Here is an 18772-nt window from a genome sequence, read left to right as displayed (position 1 = left end):
CAGGGAGCCATTGTGAGAGAACTGCCCAGGCAAGCTCCACCCTCAGTGTAGGAAAGCAAGGATCGGGCAGGAGCTAGTAACCTAGTGACAAAGCAGCATAAAGGTGGGGACTGAGCTGCCTTACAGCCTTAACCCTTAGGGGCAGAGTGAGACCTGTTTTGGCACACTGGAGCCTCAAGCTGTTGCCCTGGGAAGAGTGCTGTGGCATCACAGCTCATAGCAACCTCAAACTCCTGGGCTTGGCATCACCTGGACCTCCATAAGAGCTGAGCTGCAACCCAGGACCTACGACCTGCTCTCATCGGGCCTCCACATGCCCTGACCAGAAAAGGAGGGAGCCGCGCAACCCACGTCCTCCCTCCGGTACCCACACTGCCACCACATTGGCCCGCTTGTCTGGCCAGGGACTCTGGTAGCCGCGTTGCCCTCTGGAGCCTTCCATGCCTCTGCGCAGAGCCCTTCTCTTGCCCAGGGACTGCTGGAGCCTTGGGCTCTCTGTGCCAAAGTCACTGGGTGCCAGGCACTCCCAGAACCATGCGTGCCACCTCCTGCCCTGTTGCTGGATTCGGGTGTGTCACACTCCGGAACTGCTTCCACAGCCAGAACTCTCTGGCTGGGGCAGCCCCAGAGGAACTACACAGGGTCACAACAAAGATCTAGCAACAATAGAGTGATCCCGCTGGGGTCTAATCTTGGAGAGACACCTCCCCAACTCTGAGGATGGCCAGAGACAATGTGAAAAACAATCATGAGGGGAAATCAACAGAAACACTCTGGCAATATGAATAATCAGAGTAGATCAACTCCCCCAAGGATCAATGGGACAGACAAAGCACAAGATCCTATGCACAAACAAATAGCTAAGATGTGAGAAATTGAATTCAGAATCTGGATAGCAAATAAAATTGAAATAGAATTCCAAGCAGTAACCCAAAATATACCTCAAGAATTCAACGAATTCAAAGACCAAATGACCAAAAATTTTGACACACTGAGACAAGAAGTCACAGCCCTCAAAGATCTGAGAAACACAGACTCCCTCAGTAACAGAATGGATCAAGCAGAAGAAAGGACTTCTGACATTGAAGACAAAGCTTTTGAAGACTCCCAAACTCCCAAAGAGGAAGAGAAATGGAGGGCAAAAACAGATCACTCTCTCACAGAGCTCTGGGATAATTCGAAGAAAACTAATATTCGTCTTACAGGGATCCCCGAAAGCGACGAAGTGGCTTCACAAGGCAGAGTCTCTTCTCCATGAGATTATGAAGGAGAACTTTCTAGACATGCCAAGAGATTCCGAAATTCAGATAGCAGACAGTTTCAGAACTCCAGCATGACTCAATCTAAATAAGACATCCCCCAGACACATCATAATCAATTTCACTAAAGTTAATATGAAGGAGAAAATTCTGAAAGCAGCCAGATGAAAGAAAACAATCACCTCCAAGGGGAAGAATATTAGAATAACTGCAGATCTCTCTGCTGAAAACTTTCAAGCTAGAAGAGGATGGTCATCAACTTTTAATCTCCTAAAACAAAATAACTTTCAACCCAGGATCCTGTAACCAGCTTAACTGAGTTTCATTTATGATGCAGAAATTAAATACTTCAATGACATTCACATGTTGAAGAAATTTGCCATAATTAAACCAGCTCTCCAGGATATTCTCAGACCTATGCTTCATAAAGACTAGCGTAATCCTCCACCACAAAAGTAAATCCACCCAGAAAATTTTGATCAAATTCCAAATTCCACAGTTGCAAAAGGATTTAAAATGTCCACCGGACTCTCGAAAGGCTTATCAATATTCTCAATTAATATGAATGGTTTAAATTGTCCTCTAAAGAGGCACAGGTTGGTTGACTAGATACGAAAACTCAAACCATATATCTGCTGCATACAAGAATTGCATCTTACATTAAAAGACAAATACAGACTCATGGTGAAGGGATGGTCATCTATAGGCAAATGGAATGCAGAAAAAAGCAGGCGTTGCAATCCTATTCGCAGACGCAATAGGCTTTAAACCAACCAAAAAAGGAAGGATAAGGATGGACACTTCGTATTTGTTAAAGGTAATACTCAATGTGATGAGATTTCAATTTTTAATATTTATGCACGAACCAGAACACACCACAATTTATAAGAGAAACTCTAAAAGACATGAGCAACTTGATTTCCTCCAGTTCCATAGTAGTTGGAAATTTTAACACCACTTTAGCAGTCCTGGATAGCTCCTCCAAAAAGAAGCTAAGCAAAGAAATTTTAGATTTAAACTTAACCATTCAACATCTGGACTTAACAGACATCTACAGAACATTTCATCCCAACAAAACTGAACACACATTCTTCTCATCAGCCCACGGAACATACTCCAAAATCGAGCACATCCTGGGCCACAAATCTAACCTCAGCAAATTTACAAAAATATAAATTAATCCTTGCGTCTTCTCAAACCATCATGGAATAAAAGTTGAACACAATAACAATAGGAACCTGCATACCCATACAAAACATGGAAGCTAAACAACCTTATGCTGAAGGATAGATGTGTTATAGATGAGATTAAGAAGGAAATCACCAAATTTTTGGAACAAAACAACAATGAAGACACGAATTATCAGAACCTCTGAGATACTGCAAAGACTCATAAGAGGGAAATTTAAGAGGCACTGCATGCCTTCCTCAAGAAAATGGAAAGAGAGGAAGTTAATAACTTAATGGGACATCTCAAGCAACTGGAGAAGGAAGAACACTCCAACCCTAACCCAGCAGAAGAAAAGAAATAACCAAAACCAGAGCAGAATTAAATGAAATTGAAAACAAAAGAATTATACAACAGATCAATAAATCCAAAAGTTGGTTTTTTGAAAAGATCAATAAAATAGATAAACCGTTGGCCAACCTACCAGGAAAAAAAAAGAGTAAAATCTCTAATTTCATCAATCAGAAATGGTAATGATGAAATAACAACAGACCTCTCAGAAATTCAAACAATCCCCAACGAATACTACAAGAAACTCTACTCTCAGAAATAGGAAAATCTGAAAGAAATCAACCAATACCTGGAAGTACGCCACCTACCAAGACTTAGCCAGAATGAAGTGGAAATGTTGAACAGGCCTATATCAAGTTCTGAAATAGCATCAAGTATACAAAATATCCCTGAAAAGAAAAGCCCGGAACCAGATGGCTTTACATCAGAATTCTACCAAACCTTTAAAGAAGAACTAGTACCTATATTACTAAACCTCTTCCGAAATATAGAAAAAGAAGGAATATTACCCAACACATTCTACAAAGCAAACATCACCTTGTTCCCCAAACTAGGGAAAGACCCAACAAGAAAAGAAAATTATAGACCAATATCACTAATGAATATTGATGCAAAAATACTCAGTAAGATCCTAACAAACAGAATCCAATAACACATCAAAAAAAATTATACACCATAACCAAGTGGGATTTATCCCAGGGTCTCAAGGCTGGTTCAATATACGTAAATCTATAAATGTAATTTAGCACATAAATAAACAAAAAATAAAGACCATATGATTCTCTCAATTGATGCAGATAAAGCTTTTGATAATATCCAGCATTCCTTCATGATCACAACACTTAAGAAAATTGGTATAGAAGGGACATTTCTCAAACTAATAGAGGCCATCTACAGCAAACCCACAGCCAATATCGTATTGAATGGAGTTAAATTGAAATCATTTCCACTTAGATCAGGAACCAGGCAAGGTTGCCCATTGTCTTCATTGCTCTTTAACATTGTAATGGAAGTTTTAGCCATTGCAGTTAGGGAAGAAAAGGCGATCAAGGTTATCCACATAGGGTCCGAAGAGATCAAACTTTCACTCTTCACAGATGATATGATCGTATATCTGGAAAACACTAGGGATTCTACTACAAAACTTTTAGAAGTGATCAAGGACTACAGCAATGTCTCAGGCTACAAAATCAACACCCATAAATGTGTAGCCTTTATATATACCAACAATAACCAAGCCGAAAAATCAGTCAAGTACTCTATTCTTTCACAGTAGTGCCAAAGAAGATGAAATATTTGGGAGTATACCTAACAAAGGACGTGAAAGATCTCTACAAAGAGAACTATGAAACTTTAAGAAAAGAAATTGCCAAAGATGTTAACAGATGGAAAAACATACCATGTTCATGGCTGGGAAGTATCAACATTGTTAAAATGTCTACTACCCAAAGCAATATATAATTTTAATGCAATTCCTATTAAAACTTCATTGTCATATTTTAAAGATCTTGAAAAAATAATACTTTGTTTTATATGGAATAAGAAAAAAACCTCAAATAGCCAAAACATTACTCAGCAATAAAAACATAGCAGGAGGAATTATGCTACGAGACCTGAGACTGTCCTATAAATCGATAGTGATCAAAACAGCATGGTACTGGCACAAAAACAGAGAAGTACATGTCTGGAACAGAATAGAGAACCAAGGGATGAATCCAGCTACTTACCATTATTTGATCTTTGACAAGCCAATGAAAAACATTCAGTGGGGAAAAGATTCCCTATTTAACAAATGATGCTGGGTGAACTGGCAGGCAACCTGTAGAAGATTGAAACTGAAACCACACCTTTCAACATTAACTAAGATAGACTCTCACTGGATAAAAGATTTAAACTTAAGACATGAAACTATAAAAATACTTGAAGAAAGTGCAGGGAAAACTCTTGAAGGAATTGGCCTGGGTGAATATTTTATGAGGAGGACTCCCCAGGCAATTGAAGCAGTATCAAAAATACACTACTGGGACCTGATCAAACTAAAAAGCTTCTGTAGAGCCAAGAACATAGTAAGTAAAGCAAGCAGACAGCCCTCAGAATGGGAGAAAATATTTGCAGGTTCTACATCCGATAAAGGTCTAATAACCAGAATCCACAGAGAACTCAGACATATTAGCAAGAAAAGAACAAGTGATCCCATCTCAGTGTGGGCAAGGGACTTGAGAAACTTCTCTGAAGAAAACAGATGCACGATCTACAGACACATGAAAAAAAGCTCATCATCCTTAATCATCAGAGAAATGCAAATCAAAACTACTTTGAGATATCACCTAACCCCAGTAAGAGTTGCCCACATAACAAAATCCCAAAACCAGAGATGTTGGCATGGATGTGGAGAAAAGGGCATACTTCTACAGTGCTGGTGGGAATGTACACTAATACATTCCTTCTGGAAGGATGTTTGGAGAATACTTAGAGACCTAAAAATAGACCTGCCATTCGATCCTATAATTCCTTTACTAGGTTTATACCCAGAAGACCAAAAATCACAATATAATAATAAAGATGTTTATTGCAGCCCAATTCATAATTGCTAAGTCATGGAAGAAGCCCAAGTGCCCATCAACCCACGAATGGACTAGCAAATTGTGGTATGTGTATATCATGGAATATTATGCAGCCTTAAAGAAAGATGGAGACTGTACTTTTATGTTTACATGGATGGAGCTGGAACCTAGTCTTCTTAGCAAAGTATCTCAGGAATGGAAGAAAAGGTATCAAATGTACTCAGCCCTACTATGAAGCTAAATTATAGCTTTCACATGAAGGCTATAACCCAAGTATAGCAGAAGACTGGGCAAAGGCTCAAGGAATAGCAGCCTGTCACTTCCAGTGTAGGCCAGGAAGTTTTAGGAGTGATGCTGCTGATCCTGGGTTAAAGGCAGAGAGATCAGCCCCTGTGCCTCTCAAGGTGGGGAACAGATAACTCTATCTAAAGACCCCTCCCTGCCTGCTAAAGCTTGGGACGGAAAGTGGCCCTGCTTGCCCCACTGGCCTTGGCCTTCATGACAGAAGCACTCCCCTCCTGGCCTATGCCTTCCTCCCTTTGAGGGCTGCAGCCAAGAAAAGGCTGGTGCCTTCTTTCTTTTCTCTAAGAGGGAAATGGGGAGGTTAGGGTTGAGGGAGGGTAATGGGTGCGGCCACACCTACGGTGCATCTTAGAATGGGTATAGGCGAAACTTACTAATTGCAGAATACAAATGTCTACATACAGTAACTAAGAAAATGCCATGAAGGCTACGTTGAACAGTTTGATGAGAATATTTCAGATTGTATATGAAACCAGCACATTATACCCCTTGATTGCACTAATGAACACAGCTATGATTTAACAATAAAAAAGAAATTAAAATTAAAAGTCACCTATTGCAAATCTGATAAACATCTTAACATTTGACATATATCAAGAAGAATGAATGACAAAATATGATGTAACAGAAAACAACAAAAACATCTCTTTTGGTTTTTAGTATTTTTCACATCATGACATTCTGCTAATAATGTGATTTTTAAATCTGCAGATAAACAGTTCTCTGGCATTCAGGATCTATTAAAAATGGGACTCTGAAACATTTTCATTTAAAGCATTTCTCATACTGATTTTGATATATCAGGCACTCTGAACACAATGTGGAGAGTGTCAATTATATGATAACTTAATACTCAAAAGGATAAAGATCTTTTCTATATAAGCTAACCAAAAAAAAGTAGTTATTGTATAGATGTTGTTAACCCCAAGAGTGATTCCTCTTTGAACACTACAATATTATTGCCAGTTTCATGTACTTTTACTTTATAAAAATTCCCATAGGGGAAATATTTTCAATAAACACAGCTATGTATCCTGTCTTACACAGACCATTGGCATAATAGAACACATCCAAATGCAGACTGATGTACTTCATAACCATTTCTGTAATTATGATTACACCCATGGCCATGTGGATGTTACATTTCCAAAACAGGCTCAAGTGTCCTCGGGTACTCAGAGGTTTGCTGTGGCGTCCCTCCCTCCAGCACTGTGTAATAACCAGAATAGCCCATGTCCCCACAGTCAAGCATTCCATGATCTCCACAAGTTCTGACTTTTTCTGTTGTCTTTACCTTTCACTTTGTGCAGCAGTGGGGGATAGATTTACAGAGGCTGCTTAGGGGAGAAATTCCTCTTGGGCTCTAGGAATATGGGATCCAAGCAGCCTGTCACTTCCAGTGTAGGCCAGGAAGTTTTAGGAGTGATGCTGCTGATCCTGGGTTAAAGGCAGAGAGATCAGCCCCTGTGCCTCTCAAGGTGGGGAACAGATAACTCTATCTAAAGACCCCTCCCTGCCTGCTAAAGCTTGGGATGGAAAGTGGCCCTGCTTGCCCCACTGGCCTTGGCCTTCATGACAGAAGCACTCCCCTCCTGGCCTATGCCTTCCTCCCTTTGAGGGCTGCAGCCAAGAAAAGGCTGGTGCCTTCTTTCTTTTCTCTAAGAGGGAAAGTAGGGACAATTGCTTGCAAAATATTAGCAGGTTCCTGGGGAAACTAGGCCAGGTTAACCCTGAGTTGAGCTTTTTTTGAGCCTGAGCTGGGCCTTGTGCTGATCCTTGATTGAGTCTGTCCTGAGCCCTGTGCTGAGGTTGTGCTAAGCCTGAGCCTGTACAGATTCTAAGCTGAGCCTATTCTGAGCCAGTGCTGTGTCCTGTGCCCTGAGCCTGGGCTGAGTCTGTCCTGGGGCCTGGGCTGAGCCTGAGCTGAGCCTATTCTGGGCCCTGTGCTACACTTTGGACTTCTTTTTTTTTGAGACAGAGTCTCTCTATGTCAACCTCAGTAGAGAGCTGTGACATCACAGCTCACAGCAACCTCCAACTCTTGGGCTTAAGTGATTGTCTTGCCTCAGCCTCCCAAGTAGCTAGAACTACAGGTGCCCACCACAATGCCCGGCTATTTGTTGTTGTTGCAGTTGTCATTGTTGTTTAGCTGGCCTGAACCTGTCGAACCTGCCACCCTCCGTGCATGTGGTTAGTGCAGTAACCACTATGCTGCAGGCACTGAGCCCACTTTGGACTTCTTAAAGTCTTGGCGAGATGTGGTGGCTCACACCTGTAATTCTAGCACTCTGGGATTGCACCGAATCCTAGCACTGAGGCAGGTGGATTGCCTGAGCTCCCAGGTTCAAGACCGGCCTGTGCAAGAGCAAGAACCCTTTGTCTCTAACAAAGCCTAAAATTAAACAAATTGTAATTCCCTCCACCAAATACTGTAAGGATTAAAGAATGCTTTAACTCTGATCACCCCCTTTTATATGTATTTTCAACTATTCACTTAGATCTTGTCTTCTTTTCTTTGATTCCATCAACTACACCCAGATGTTGTTATACTCACAGCTTTATTATTGTTTCAAAGACACGAGTAGATTTTTAGAAGTGTCATTGGCTTACCAGCTGCTAGATTCTGACTAACAACCCTCTCCTTTTCCTTTCTCAATAAATCTATTAGTATTTCTTAAAAGAAGGTTTGTTGGTTATTAAACGCTCTTAAAGATTTTATTTTTCTGTGAATGACATCATTCTGGGAAAATGAGAGTACAATTACTGGTTGTTAATTTTTTGTTTTGTTTTGTTTTTTGGAGACACACTGTTGCCCAGGCTAGAATGCAGTGGCTTCAGCCTAACGTACAGCAACGAGCTCAAGTGATCTTCCTGCCTCAGTCTTCTAGGTATCTGGACTACAGGTGCCCTCCATAGCGCCTGGCTGCTTAGTTGTTAATAAATCCCTCTCAGAACTTTGAGAGTTCACCAGTCTCTGCATTCCATTGTTGTTACTTCTATCTCAGGCTGCTTTCAACATGCACTCTTTGATAGTACTGTTGTACAGTTCCAACTGTTGCTGTGGGTGCAGATTTATTTCTCTTTTTGCTACTAGGGATCTGAGCGTTCTCCTTCCTGAATCTAAAGATTCCAGACTTTTTTCAATTTTGGACATTTCCATAAGTTTCAAGTATTCTCTTCCCCTGTATTCTTCCTTTCAGAACTCAGATCAGACACGTGGACCTTGTCACTCCCTTCATCCTGCTGTCCCTCTCACGGTTTCCATCTCTTTGTCTCTCTGAGGTTCATGATGGCTATTTATTTCAGATGTCTTCTAATTTGCTGAGGGTCTTTTCACCTGCGTCTAATCTGCTGTTTCAAAATCTGAATTCTTTCAGTGATTGAATTTTCATTTCTAGATGCTGTTCTTTTTCTATTCTGCCTGATTATTTTGATAGAATAAGCCTCTTATTTTTTCTATGCTATGATTGCTTTAAATATAACAAAACAAACTTTATATTCTATATATGGCTTCGGTATCTGCATTTATTGTGATCTCATTTGGTAGTTTGTTATTTCCACTGATTCTCTTTCAGGGTGGTCTGTTCCCTTGTGCATTTTCTTTTTATTTTTATCATGAGCACATTTCCTAGAAGTGGGTGTGGGAGCAAAGATGAGTGAATTTCAAAAGCATCAATCTTCAGAGTACTAGCTGTACCTGTTCTGCCAGGTGCCCCCCATCTAAAGACTACTTAAAATATTCACCCTGTGGATTTGGGACCATGTACTGAATATAAAGTCAAACGTTCCTACTTTATGGTTCAGAATTCAGTGGGAAAAGGGTTTGTTTGTTTGCTTTTGTCCAAAGTCCATACTGGAGCCAAAGACAAAACCAGAAATTTCCCCCACAGACATTCTCTCTGGGAGAGGTTTTTTTCTTCACATCACCTCCAGGAATATTGCCTTTCAGAAGTCCTGGCTTTAAGAGGGTTTAGACAGTACAGCCCCCAAATTAGAAATTATTTTTTTGAGACAGTCTCACCATGTTTCCCTTGGTAGAGTGTCATGGCTTCACAGCTCACAGCAACCTCAAACTCTTGGCCTTAAACGATTGTCTTCCCTCGACTCCCAAGTAGCTGGTACTACAGGCACCCGCCATAATGCCTGGTATTTTTTGGCTGTAGTTGTCATGGTTGTTTTGGCTGGCCTGGGCTAGATTCCAACCCTCTGGCCTGGATGTATGTGGCCAGTGCCCTACCCACTGAGCTGCAGGTGCCACCCCAAATTAGAAATTAAATCCCAGTGCCCAAATCATAGAAGACATGTGTTCATTTGTGTTTAATCTGTTTTTAATTTTTATTTAGTTTTTAATTGATAAGTATTGTGTATGTGTTGGATACAATGTGATGTTTTGATATATATACACAATGTGGAATGATTAAGTCAAATTCATTAACATATCCATCCCCTCATATACTTGTCATTATTTTTTGATGCAAACATTTAAAAAACTACTCCCCTTGTAAATTTGAAATAAAAAATACGGAATGCTTCCACATTTGTATGTCACCATTGCTCAGGGACCATACTAATCTTCTCTGTACTGTTTCCATTTCAGTATACGTGCTGCTTAAGTGAGCACAAGGATACAAGTTTATCTTCACTTTTCTGTCACATTTTCTATCTCTCTGCCTACAAGTGATACACTTCTGAGAAATCCTTGAGCTGAATTTTCCTGTTTATTAATTCAAATCAACAGCATCAATTCTGTTCTTTCAGCAATCTACTGAGTATATCATACCATAAATGAAGTGTTTGTACTGATTCTTTTTTAATAGCAATGAGGTCTTACACCATCACCTTGGCCGAATGTAGTGGTATGATCACAGCTCACTGGGACCTTGAACTTCAGGGTTCAAGGGATCCTCTTGCCTCAGCCCCCCCCCCCAAGTAGATGGGATAACAGGTGCTTGACACTAAATCCAGCTAATTTTCCTCATTTTTTGTAGAGACGTGGTCTCCCTATGTTGCCTAAGCTGGTGTCAAACTCAAGGGATCTCCTGCCTTAGCCTCCCAAAGTGCTTGGATTACAGGTGTGAGGCATTGCATCAGGCCTCCCTGATTCTTTCTGTTGCACACAGTATTCACTTCTTGTCTTTGAGGATAGTGACCACTTTAACAATTACTTCTGTTCAGATTTATTCTTTTTAGTCAATGGGTTTAACTATTTCTTGAGCTTTCAGCTGCTGCTTTTCCTAAAATATTTGGTGACCTCTTCTGTAGGCTCCTCTTTGGGTTTTCGATTTCTCTTTAAACATCTGTAAAGGCCATCAGCAGTTGCCTGCTTGGGAGCATTTTGTGTGGGTGAGGAGTGCTTCTGGGCAGGAGTGCCTGTAGCTTGCTTGATGTCCCAGGCAGGGTGTCTGTAGTCACCCAAGTTATTATCCAACTTCTTCATCCCATGTGTCTACACAAAGATCTCAGGTGAGGACAGGCCCTTGCATAATTCACAGTCTGGCCAACAAGCAGTTCGGGGAGAGGGGATATGGAATATTTAACAAGCCAGCTAGTATGTCTTGGTTGTCCACAGTTTTCCCAAGGATCTCTTTTGCTGCTGGTATGCACCACTCCAGATTTACAGAGACTTCAGATTCCCAGGACCAGACTCATCTGTTTCAGTCATTCTGTTGGTTTTTTTCTTTTGTTTTGTTTTCTTAGCCAGCTTGCAGATCTGGCTGGTTTATTATTCTGTAGACAAAGTAGGGAGTGGAAGAAAAGCCAGGATATGTGCTCAAGCCATTTCATATCTGAATACTCCCACCATAGGCTATGTGAACTTTTTTTTTAACTTTTTTTTTTTTTTATTGTTGGGGATTCTTTGAGGGTACAATAAGCCAGGTTACACTGATTGCATTTGTTAGGTAAAGTCCCTCTTGCAATTATGTCTTGCCCTCAGAAGGTGTGGCACACACCAAGGCCCCACCCCTCTCCCTCCTTCCCTCTCTCTACTTTTCCTCCCCCCGCATGACCTTAATTGTCATTAATTGCCCTCATATCAAAATTGAGTACATAGGATTCATGCTTCTCCATTCTTGTGATGCTTTACTAAGAATAATGTCTTCCACTTCCATCCAGGTTAATACGAAGGATGTAAAGTCTCCATTTTTTTTAAATAGCTGAATAGTATTCCATGGTATACATATACCACAGCTTGTTAATCCATTCCTGGGTTGGTGGGCATTTAGGCTGTTTCCACATTTTGGCGATTGTAAATTGAGCTGCCATAAACAGTCTAGTACAAGTGTCCTTATGATAAAAGGATTTTTTTCCTTCTGGGTAGATGTCCAGTAATGGGATTGCAGGATCAAATGGGAGATCTAGCTTGAGTGCTTTGAGGTTTCTCCATACTTCCTTCCAGAAAGGCTGTATCATTCTGTTGGTTTTTATTATTTGATAAACTTAATTATTTCTATTTCTATGTAAAAAGACATACTAAACACTTCATAATTTTTTAACTAATATATCAACAAGAAGTTATATTATTAAATTATTGTACTAATATTGGTACACAATATACAATATTAGATAATACCAACCCGGTCAGGTAGAGTGAAGTCCTTTCTCAAGTCTTTCCACACATTAAAATATAACTCCATTTATTTTCCTTCTTCATTCAGCACTTTCTACAAATTCTTATTTCTACATGTTTTATTTAAATATGGGAATACATTTAACATTACTCTCATAATGGGAGCATATTGGCCTCTCAACATTAGAATACTGTGAGTGAAACAATAATATTTCTATTAAGAGTAATTTTGCCTATAAGCTCCCAACAATTATTGAACAATTGAACAATTATTGAAAGATGAACTCAAGAGATAACAAATGTCATATTTGATGAACTGTGTACCCCATAATTAGTCCTTGAAAGCTGGGATTTTAACAACCAACAGGGTATGCATCTGACTGTATAAATCTCACTTATGCAAATAATTAACTTCCTATTTCTCTCAATTTAGCCTGCTTCAAACCAGGACTTTCTGTGACCAACACTAGTATCTAAGACAAAGGATAATCTACAACTAAGAACTAGAAGTATAAAACAACAATGATATGGGCGGCTCCTGTGGCTCAGTCGGTAAGGCGCTGGCCCCATATACCAAGGGTGGTGGGTTCAAACCCGGCCCCAGCTGAACTGCAACCAAAAAATAGCCGGGCGTTGTGGCGGGCGCCTGTAGTCCCAGCTACTCAGGAGGCTGAGGCAAGAGAATCGCTTAAGCCCAGGAGTTGGAGGTTGCTGTGAGCTGTGTGAGGCCACGGCACTCTACCGAGGGCCATAAAGTGAGACTCTGCCTCTACCAAAAAAAAAAAAAACACAAAAACAAAACAAAACAAAAAAAAAATGATATATCCAAAAGTGCTTAATGGAAAATATTTCACATGATTCCATAATCACTTTTCCTGGCATTCTGGTGTGAACACAATCGGAGAAGCAGCAGGCCAGCATTCCACCCAGTGACACACTGCTATATCCTCAATACCACTCTTGGAGATGCATTTCCATTAACATGACCTACTGCTCTTCCCAACTGCTAAGGCACATCCAGGAGGAGAAAAAGGAGGCACAGAAGTTCCTTCAATCACAACAATAAAACTGATGCATTCGCTGAAACAACTACATGACTTTCTAGGGAAAACAATTCTAATTTTACAGAAGGCATAAAAGATGACACTGTGAATTTTTCTTCACTTCTCTGGGGGAAGAAGGAAGGAAGGACATCGAAATCTAATCTAGACATAAAAAGAATCTGAAGAATCACATCTGAAGGGGTAAGTTTATTTATTTATTTTTTAATTTTTTTTATTTTTTGAGACAGACTCTCACTATGTTGCCCTTGGTAGAGTGCAGTGGCATCACAGCTCACAGGAACTTCAAACTCTTGGGTTTAAGTGATTCTGTTGCCTCGGCCTCCCACGTAGCTGGGACTACAGGCCTGCAACAACACTCGGCCTTTGTTGTTGTTGTTGTTGTTGTTGTTGTTGTGTTTGCAGTTGTCATTGTTGTTTAGCTGGCTCTAGTCAGGTTTAAACCTGCCAGCCTTGGTGTATGTGGTGGTGCCATAACTACTGTGCTACAGGCGTGAAGCCAGGGGTGTACGTTTTTTAAATAGAATTTTATACATGCAGAATATAAGCTGTACTCCTTTTAATACCAAAAGTAAAAACACCAAATACATTTGAATTTAGAGACATCATTAACTAAATGAAGCATTTAGTTTAAAAATAAAATGCCAATCTGGTACTAATTGAAGTAGAAACTGAAAGGAAGTTAAAAATTTTACAAGTTTAGGGCGGCGCCTGTGGCTCAGTCAGTAAGGCGCCCGCCCCATATACCGAGGGTGACAGGTTCAAACCCGGCCCCGGCCAAACTGCAACCAAAAATAGCCGGGTGTTGTGGCGGGCGCCTGTAGTCCCAGCTACTCGGGAGGCTGAGGCAAGAGAATCGCTTCAGACCAGGAGTTGGAGGTTGCTGTGAGCTGTGTGAGGCCCCGGCACTCTACCGAGGGCCATAAAGTGAGACCCTGTCTCTACAAAAAAAAAAAAAAAAAAAAAAAAAATTTACAAGTTTAGCTTTTGAAATTATTAAGCGAAATGGTGAAAAGCTAAGAAATTTTTTCAGAAGACTATATTTAAACTGCTTAAGTAGTGTCCTTCTCAAACAAGAAAATTTGGTGAGCGTGAAGTCTTTGTTTTATTATTATATGAGACAATTAAAATCATCTTCGGCATTCCATTCCAGATACAAATCATATTTTAAACATTTTGTCGAAAGTAGAATTGGCTTTAGACACAATGTGAAATCTATCTAGGTCCTTTATTAAAAGGATTTATGTTGTAAAATTTGGATTTAACCAGAAGGCTGGTCCCAAGGCCACAAGTTCCCCACCCCCGAGAGATACCAAGTTATTCACATACACTGAATATAACACAATATTTGGCATGCTGTAATAATAAAGCAAAAAGCCTATTCTTCAAAGAAAATGTACGTTGGAAAATAATTCCTGTGTTTTTCTTCTTCTTAGTATTTGGATATTATGATGGACTACGTGTTTGTGTCCCCTCCCTCTGCCAAATTTGTATGTTGAAGCCCTCACCCTTATTGTGATGACATTAGGAGGTGGGCCTTTGGGATTAGGTGTTATGGCTGAAGCCCTCATGAATGGGATTAGCGCCTTTACTAAAGACACCTGCCTTGTCCCTTCTGCAACACGAGGACACAGCAAGAAGACTGCTTTCTATAAACCAGCATGTGATCTTGGGCTCCTCAACCTCTAGAACTGTAAAAAATAAATTTCTATCGTTTATAAATTACCCAGTGTATAGTAATTTGTTACAGCATCCATAACCAAGACAGAAATTAAATTATATTTATAAAAATTTTATTTTCCACTTTTTGGTGGGAGGGCTTAAAGTTCTATAATATGAAATAGTGCTTATAAATGAAATTTATTTATTTATTTATTTATTTTTGTGTGTGGTTTTCGGCCAGGGCTGGGCTTGAACCTGCCACCTCCGGCATATGGGACTGGCGCCCTACCCCTTTGAGCCACAGGTGCCGCCCTATAAATGAAATTTATCTTAAGGTGCTTACTGTTGACAAAATGCTATCATTTTTATTAAATTTGCATTTGAAACTTACTTTGGAAGAATGCATGCTCCAATTCTACAGAATTTTAAAACCCTAAAACTCACCAATGATGGCTATAATAAAAAAAATATATTAATGATGTGGAGAAAATGGAGCCCTCATAAACTGCTAGTGGGAATAAAAATGGTGTAGCGACTTTGGAACAAAATGTGGCAGTTTCCTTAATCATTTGAGAATGATTACATGTAAAGTTATTATATGATCCAGCATTTTTACTCTGAGGTATGTATGCAAAAACAAAACAATTTTTTTTTTTTTTTTTGCAGTTTTTGGCTGAGGCCAGGTTTGAACCTGCCACCTCCAGTACATGGGGCTGGCGCCCTACTCATTTGAGCCACAGGCACCACTCCAACCAATTTTTTTAAACTCTTGTACTCACCACTCAACATAGTACACTTCCACAACCAAAATATGGGGGGTTTTAACTCACCATCAACCAATTATCTAATGGACAGTGACTGGGCATCCTACAATTTAACTCAATTCTGACACTAACTTGACTTAGTGGAGACTCCACAGGTTGAGGGCTCAGTTCCACAAGACTATTGCTCACTTGAAACAACAACTGCAAGCCCCAGGTTGTGACTTGTGTTTCTGACCTACTATCTAGAAGTCAGGGCTCCTATGACCCCCTCCTATAGTTCAATACTCCACAGGGACGACACACAGAATTTAGGGAAATACTTATATTTACTGGTTCATTTTATCAATAAAGGATATGATACAGGGAACAGATGACCAGCCACCTGTAGATACATAGGCGAATTCCTGAGCACAGGTGCTTCTGTTCCTGTGGAGTCAGGTTGTGTGACCCTTCCAGCACATGAATGTGTTCACTAACTGGGAAGCTCTACAAACCCCACAGTTTAGGGATTTCTATGGAAATTTTGTCATGTAGGCATGATTGATCATTAACTCTATTTCCAGTCCCTTCCGCCTCTCCAGAGAATGGTAGGGAAGAGAGGGGGCTGAAAGTTTCAAGCTTCTAACCACAGCTTGTCTTTCTGGTGACCAACCCCCATCTAGGATCTCAAAAAAAAAGTCTTCCCGTTAGGAAAAAAAACAGCTCCTAACACCTAAAAAATTCTGAGGGATTTAGGAGCTCCAAGTCAGAAACCACGGACAAAGGCCAATATACATGTATAATATTTCTCCTTGTTTCACAAAAGAAATGAAAATATACATCTATATAAAAAACTTGAACACAAATGTTCATAACATCATTGTTCACAATAGCAGAAAGGTGGAACAACCCAAATGTTCATCAACACAAGAGTAGATAAAAACGTGGTAGATCCATAAAATGTAATATTAGTCAGCCTTAGAAAAAAAGGACATTCTGATATGTGCTACAACATGGACGAACCTTGAAAACTTCATGCTAAGTGAAACAATAAATATTACTAAATATTAAAATATTAAATATTAAAGATACTTTAAGTGGAATATTATGATTATAATATATATATTACAGGATAAGGAAATTTATATAAACAGAAAGTAGAAAAGTGGTGACCAGAGCCTCAGAGAAAGAAAGGTTGGGGAGTTATTTTTTTTATTTTATTTTTTTTTTTGTAGAGACAGAGTCTCACTTTATAGCCCTTGGTAGACAGCACCCAGCTATTTTTGTTGTTGTTGTTGCAGTTTGGCCGGGGCTGGGTTTGAACCTGCCACCCTCGGCATATGGGGCCGGCGCCCTACTCACTGAGCCACAGGCGCCGCCCAGTTGGGGAGTTATTATTTAATGGATACAGAGTGTTTGGGATGATGAACAAATTCTGGAAATGTATAGCAGTGAGGGTTGTGCAACAATGTAAATATACTTTATGTCACTAAATTTACATCTGAAAAAGGTTCAGAACAGTAAATGTTATCCACATTTTATCACTATATAAAACTTAAAAATAGCCTTACAGATACAAAAGTTGTGGCTTTAATACACACACACACACTGATATTAATTTAGATAAATTTTAATTACTAAATTGTTGACTGGGGAAAAAAAATAAATGAAATAACGATATAAATTGCAACACAAATGACCCCGGACGATATACTAAGTGAAAGTAACTGGTCGTAAGAGATGAAAGATCACCTGAGTTCATTTTTATGAAATGTCTAGAAAGGACAAATCTATAGAGACAGAAAGTACATCAGTGGTTGCCAAGGGCTGGAGTGTTTAGAAGGTTGGAGGATTATGTCTGAGTGGGGTGAAATTTTTTTGGAGTAATAAAAATGTTCTGACATGGGTTGCACTAAATGCACGATTTTACACCAAAAATCATTGAACTGTACAATTCAAATAGGTGAATTGCGTATCAAAGCTATTTTGAAAAACAAATACAGAAACTCTAGAAATATGCTGACTCAACTGACATCTAATTTGCTATAACTATTTCAACGTAGAAGTTTTACTGACAAATGATCATTAGACGTTATGGGCAGCTTTCCCCAATTGTTCTCTCCCACTACAATAATGCTTTGTGACAACCACATAGCTCCTTTTGCCTGTAACACCACCACTGGAGCTCACAGGTCTGCAGGACCCTGTTCCAACTTAGCAGTGCTCCCATCTCACTCAGGTCACTCACCTGTCCAAGAAAGTTGTTTCTGGCTGGTCTAGGATGACCCCATCTGGGATGATTCTGCTCACAACTCACCTTCTAGCCTGAGCCCAGGAACATGCACATAACATTAGTATAGACAACCTCAAGTCTCTCCTGAGCCCTCGTGAGTGTCACGTGGCCTGACTCGGAGTCAAGAATCAATAGAAGCAGATGCTACTTCAACAGAAGGAACTGAGAAATCCTATGGAAAGGGGGATGCATTTGGTGAGGGTGGGGAATGGGGAACCTGAACATAGGCACCTCCTACAACCAGCATAGGGCATGTGCTCTGAAAAATGTTAAAGAGAACAGGTGTAAATATTTCCCATCTTGCAGATTTACCTTCTTCTCATTACCTCCTCTCTTTACCCCTTCTCACTTAAGGTGAGAGGAGGGGTAAAAATTACCTACAATGAAAACTATTCCTTCTGGGGTACAGGGTGATGTTTTGGTATATGTATATGACATGGAATAATTATATCAAACTCAATAACATATCCATCACCTCTGTTACCTACTATTTTTGTTGTGAGATGTGAAGTTTACTTATTTTAAAATACACATTATTATTAACTATATTCACCCCACTGTGCAACAGACTTCAAAACCTATTCCTATTGTCTACCTGAAACTTTGTACCTGTGACCAACAACTCCCATCCAACCCCCAATACAGCCTCTAGTAATCATCATTCTACTCTCTGCTTTTGTAAATTCAACTTTTTAGACCTAGATTTAAACCTTTATGGTAACAGGAGAAGGTATCTAGGTAACCTTGGTCTTGGGAATATTCTCTGTTTTTACCTGAAGACACTAGAAAAAGAACAAATGA

General features: G+C 39.9%; 1 long non-coding RNA gene and 1 other non-coding gene across 2 annotated transcripts in view; one reads left to right on the top strand and one right to left on the bottom strand.

Annotated features, from left to right (window-relative positions):
- Positions 1-14992, top strand: part of LOC128572302 (uncharacterized) — a 34428-nt gene extending 19436 nt beyond the window's left edge. The window contains exons 2-3 of the long non-coding RNA XR_008376166.1: positions 12646-12764; positions 13224-14992. This is a non-coding gene — a long non-coding RNA (uncharacterized LOC128572302). The remainder of the gene's footprint in view (positions 1-12645; positions 12765-13223) is intronic.
- Positions 10160-10265, bottom strand: LOC128573194 (U6 spliceosomal RNA). The gene has a single exon (XR_008376357.1). It is a non-coding gene; the product is annotated as a U6 spliceosomal RNA (small nuclear RNA).
- Positions 14993-18772: the final 3780 nt, after the last annotated feature.

This window comes from Nycticebus coucang, chromosome 20, assembly GCF_027406575.1.
Source record: "Nycticebus coucang isolate mNycCou1 chromosome 20, mNycCou1.pri, whole genome shotgun sequence".
NCBI lineage: Eukaryota > Metazoa > Chordata > Mammalia > Primates > Lorisidae > Nycticebus > Nycticebus coucang.
The sequence above is the reverse complement of the archived record's forward strand: the minus strand, read 5'-3'. Positions and strand labels throughout refer to the sequence as shown.